This window comes from Molossus molossus, unplaced genomic scaffold (assembly GCF_014108415.1).
Source record: "Molossus molossus isolate mMolMol1 unplaced genomic scaffold, mMolMol1.p scaffold_m16_p_13, whole genome shotgun sequence".
Lineage (NCBI taxonomy): Eukaryota > Metazoa > Chordata > Mammalia > Chiroptera > Molossidae > Molossus > Molossus molossus.
The window spans coordinates 19,953,405-19,959,404 of record NW_023425348.1 but is presented as its reverse complement, the minus strand read 5'-3'; positions in this window follow the sequence as shown (position 1 = coordinate 19,959,404).

Here is a 6,000-nt window from a genome sequence, read left to right as displayed (position 1 = left end):
ACTTGTTAATTCTAGTGGAATCAGGTTTCTTGCCACAACCCGGGTGCAGTAAGGTGGTGGCGCCACAGAGGAGCTGCTGGGACTGTGCCCAGGCTGGACTGGCAGCAACAGCACCTGCAGAGGCAGAGGCCACAGGCAGCAATGCCAGACAGGGGCCAGCTGCTGAGGAAACCTTTACTGGCCACTGGAAGAAGGGGAAACCACCCAGGGTGTCACCCAGGGAAAAGGATGTACACGGGTCCAAAGCTGCAGTCGTAGAGTGACTGGAGACTGTTCCTGGGACTGTATGTATTTCTCACACAACTACCCCTCCTCACCCCACACCGGTATGGCCTGGTTAACACAGTTTACACAGCAAAACACATCCCTGTGATTCTATTCTTGAGCTATTTCTTGCCTTGTTGAGGTCAATTTATCTATTTTTATTTGTTTTAATCCTCACCCAAGGATATTTTTTTCCAGTTATCTTGAGATAGAGTGGGAGACGAAGAGAGAGAGAGAGAAACATCGACATGAGATAGACACATTGACTGGTTGCCTCTGTTCCTCACAACCCTGACCAGGGCCAGGGATCAAACCACAGCCGAGGTACGTGCACTTGACCAGAATTGAACTCATGACTCTGGTCCACAGGCCAACACACTAATCACTGAGCAAAACCAGCCAGGGCCTTTTGAGGTTAATTTAAACCACAAATCTCACCTGTTGCGATCTTGAATTCTAAGACTGTTATGTTTTACCGGCTATCAATCCTAGATTTCTACCACTTGCGAAAATGATGAGCAGCATCTTCATCCAATCTATGCTTTCCATTACTATGTTTTGTCAATTACCATTGACATTTAATAATCCAATCTAGTCTTAATTATAGTCACTAAAATATTGCAAAGGACAAATTTGAGATCAGACCCTGAGTCATTGTCTCCTTAGATACATCATCAAAATCTGCAGGAAGAAAAGAATCTGCTTGACAAATACCAAGTTGAATTGAGCATCAGATACAAATCAGTGCCCCTTATGCTACACTCTAGCCAATTTCTATGCATTTTGCCACAAAGATATTGTGAAAGTCGTTGCCAAGGGCTTTGATGAAATTCAAACATCTGCAGCTTTACTTTGTCTCATAAGCTTATCAAAACAGGAAGTGGGTGTGTCAGGCCCAGATTGTTCCTTATGATTGCAAACTATCTCATAATGATCACTCCTTTATCTTCTCACAGCTACATACTACCCTTTATTTCATAATAGAATCTTAGTTAAGATGGTTATTAAATTCATGTACTTTAAACTGTCTGCAGAAATCTTTTTCTTTTTTGAAAATTAGGCTGTTGGCCCTGGCCAGTTTGGCTCAGCAGTTAGAGCGTTGGCCTGCGGGCCAGAGACCATGGTTTGGTTCTCGCTAAGGGCATGTACCTCGGTTGCAGTTTGTCCCCGGTCCTAGTTGGGTCGTGTGGGTGGCAGCCCCTCGATGTGTCCCTTTCACGTTGATGTTTCTCTCTTTCTCCCTCTTCTTCTCTCTCCCGCTCTGTCTGAACAAAAATGGAAAAATGTCCTCGGGTGAGGATGATTTAAAAAAAAAAAGAAAATTAGGCTGTTGACTCATTTCCAGTTCTTCCACTATTTGTGTGATTTTCAAAAATAATTATGTCAATGTTTAAATAATATTTTTGCAAGTTTTCTTTGTAAAGTCATTTGTCCAAAATGAGAAATAAGATTTATTTAGAGTTGCTACTTGCTTCTTACAGCCTCCTCGTTCATCTTGATCTCTGTTTCCTTCTTACTGACGTTTGTCCCATCCTATTCCCACTCCTTTGCAGGGAATTCAGGCTGGTCTGGGAGAAGTTCTAACCAAGTAACTGCCAGAGAATGAGACCAAAAAGCTAAAACTAAAGCAGGATAGGCTGATTGAGCAGAGCAGCTAGGGACAAGGGACAGCAAGACGACAAGGGATAGCTAATATTCATCAGGACAGACAAAGAGTCTAATGCATAGTAAATAGAAGGGCAGTGTTGGGGGTGAAAAGCAAGTCAGGACCAAGCAAGTAGAGTATAAGGCTTATTGTGTTAAATTCAGTGGCTGTTAGCCACATGGGCTCCTGGGGACTTGAAACGTGGGTAGCACCACTGAGAAACTGGACTTTTAATTTCAGTTTAATTTTAACTTATATTGAAATAAAAAAAATAAACCAAATGTAAAATATTTTTCTGTGAACTACAACCTCATGTAAAAACATATAGCGATATATTTTATTTTTAACACTTTAGTTTGAAAACATTTAAACTTACACAGGAGTTACTAACATGGTCCAAAGAGTTTCTTCATCCAGCTTTCTCTACATGACTGTGGTACAACTATTAAAAGTAAGTAACTAACATTTGTACAATACCATTAACTAAACTACAGACTTTATTTAGATTTCGCCAGCTATTCCACTTAAGGTCCCTTTTTGTTGCTGGTTCAGCATCTAATCCGGGATACCACACTGGATTAGTTGTTGGACTTCCTTTGTCTCCTCCAGTCTGTGACAGTGTCTCCGTCATTCCTTGTCTTCTTCAATCCTGACATTTTTGAGAAGTACTGATTAGGTATTTTGGAAAATGCGTCCCAATTTAATTTGTCTGATGTTTGTTTTTTTAAATTATATTTTTAAAAATTTTCAATTACAGTTGACATTCAATATATTAGTTTCATGCTTACAGCACAGTGGTTAGACATTTATATAACTTACAAAGTGATCACCTCAATAACTCGAGTATCTACCATTAACAGTTATTACAGTATCACTCACTATATTCCCTATGCTATATTTTACATCCCTGTGACTGTTTTTATAACTGGCAATTTGTACTTCTTAATCCCTTCCTGTTTTTCACCCATCTTCCCAACCCCCCTCCCATCTAGCAACCATCAAAATCTTCTCTGTATCTATGAGTTTCTTTCTGTTTTGTTTGCTTGTTTATTTTGTTTTTTAGATTCTCCATATATGTGAAATAATATGGTATTTGTGCTTCTCTGTGTTTCTCTGACTTATTTCACTTAGCATAATACCCTCTAGGTCCATCCATTGTCTAAAATGGCAAGATTTCATTCTTTTTTATGGCTGAGTAATATTCCATTGTATGTATTACCACATCTTCTTCATCCAGTCATCTATTGTTAGACACTTGGGTTGCTTCCATACCTTCACTATTGTAAATAATGCTGCAGTGAACATAGGGGTGAATATGTCTTTTCGAATTAGTGTTGTGAGTTTCCTCAAATAAATATCTAAAGTAGAATTGCTGGGTTATCTGGTAGTCCTATTTTTAATTTTTGAGACACCTCCATACTGTTTTCATTTTAAACATTTTAACTAGACTCCCTCCCTCCCTTTACTGATATTAGAGAGAAAGGAAGAGAGAGGTAGAGAGAGATAGAAACATTGATGAATGAGAACATTGATTGACAGCCTCCTGCATGCCCCCCACTGGGAATTGGGCCCACAATCTGGGCATGTGTCCTGAACACAAATAGAACCAGAGACTTCTTGGTGCATGGGTCGACGCTTAACCACTGAGCCACACCGGCCGGACCCTCCATGCTATTTTCCACAGTGGCTGCACCAATTTATATTTTCACCAACAGTGCTTTAAGATTCTCTTTTCTTTTTCTCCACTTTCTTTTTTTTTTTTTTTTTTTTATCCTCACCCGAGGACATTTTTCCATTTTTTGTTCAGGTAGAGGGGAGGGAGAGAGAGGAACAGAGAGAGAGAGAGAGAAACATCTATGTGAAAGGGACACATCGAGTGGCTGCCACCCGCACAACCGACCAGGGCTGGGGACAAACTGCAACCGAGGTACGCGCCCTTAGCGGGAACCGAACCCGGGTCTCTCAGGACCGCAGGCCGACGCTCTAACCACTGAGCCAAACCGGCCAGGGCTTTTCTCCACTTTCTTGCCAACATTTATTGATTTATTGATGATAGCCATTCTGACAGGTATGAAGTGATATCTCATTGTGATTTTAGTTTGCATTTCCCTGATGGTTAGTGGTATTGAGCATATTTCCCTATGTCTATTGGCCATTTGTATGTTGTCTTTGGAGAGATGTTTATTTAGGTCCCCTACCTAAATTTTTAAATCAGAATATTTGGTTTTTTGGTGTTAAGTTGTATGAGTTCCTTATATATTTTAGATATTAACCCCTTATTAGATGTATCGTTGGCAAATATCTTCTCTCATTCGGTAGGTACAACCCCATTTTTTGATAAGACATTTCATTTTAACTGTTGAATAATGTAAGATGTTAGTGGATGTTGTAGGCATGTATCTTTTCTAGTATTACATATAAACACATCACCAATCTAGCTGATGTCAACAAAATGATTTAAAGTATTTTTCCTAAGCACTGATGAAATTTTTAATGTGATTATTTGGATGTTTATGTAGGTAGCACAGTGATACCTATGTAAATTGTAAATTTAAAATTGAAATATTTATTTTAATTATAGCATAATTATATAATTGTTTTAATTTAAATATGAAGTATGAGCAAAATTTTCAGTTTAAAACTAGGGCATACTTGCCCTGGCCGGTTTGGCTCAGCAGTTGGAGTGTCGGCCTGCGGACCAGAGAGTCCCAGGTTCGGTTCCCACTAGTGGCATGTACCAAAAACAAACAAACAAACAAACAAAGACTAGGGCACACTTAATGTAGAATCAAATGGATTCTACAATCCTGTAGGACAGAAGCCAGTCCTACAACCAGAGCAGTAAAAATAAATAAAAGATTGAAGAAGACATGTCTCAAATTTCACAATGAATGTCAATTGCAAAAGCAAATGAAAGAGATGTTTGCTTGATGTTAAGATAAGAAAGTAGGCAATATTAAAGACAGTTTTACTAAATCCATAGTGATTTTGATGTGTTCTCTCAATAGTCAAAAAGGATTGAAATGAATAAACTAAGTCATCCGAAATCAGAAATAAATATCCAACAGAATTGTTAAAAATTATGTTTAACAGGATCTGAGCTTGTAATTTTTCTAGCTATTAAATGGCTTAGAATATTGCACAATAAATTAAATAATTTTTAGATGGCAACATGGTATTAGCAATTCTTTCAGCTATGGAAATGTTATACAATTCTGTTTTTTTTTTTTTTTTTTAATTCTCACCCGAAGACATTTTTTGCATGCATCTTCAGATAGAGTGAGAGGGAGAGAGGGGGGAAGAGAGAGAGAAACACACCGACTAGCTGCCACCCACACGACCCCAACAAACTGCAACCGAGATACGTGCCCTTAGCGGGAACTGAACCCATGTCTCTCTGGAGTGCAGGCTGACGCTCTAACTTCTGAGCCAAACCAGCCAGGGCTATTAAATTATTAAGAAAAAATCATATTTTACAGAAAAGTAAAATATCTTTAGTGAAATGACAAAGGAATTACCCACAGAATACAAGCCCTTTTTAAGAATATCAAAGATCAATTGATTCAAAATTTGAAAGATTGCAAGTACTTTTCTTTAGCTTTAGATGAGTCATGTGCAATTAGTACTTTGAGTATGTTTTGTCTCAAAGGAATTACAAATTTATGAAGAAGTATTATTAACTCATAACTAAAAAGTCAAACTTGTGGCACAGATGTATTTGAAACTTTTATGACTGTCAAAGAACATTTTCAATGAAAAATTTTAAAAAATTGTTTCTATCATAATAGAGGTATTTCAGCTGTTAGATCAAACATCTGGATTTAACAGAGTTTTTTTTTCTTTATTGATTTTTAGAGAGAGAGGAAGGGAGAGGGAGAGAGATAGAAACATCGACGAGAGAGAACATCGATTGGCTACTTCCTGCATGCCCCCCACTGGAAATTGGGCCCACAACCTGGTCATGTGCCCTGACTGGGAATTGAACTGGCGACTTCTTAGTGCATGGGCCGACACTCAACCACTGAGCCACACTGGCCGGGCGTCATAGGAATTTTAAAACAAGAGACTGATGTTTTCCTTATTGCTTTATT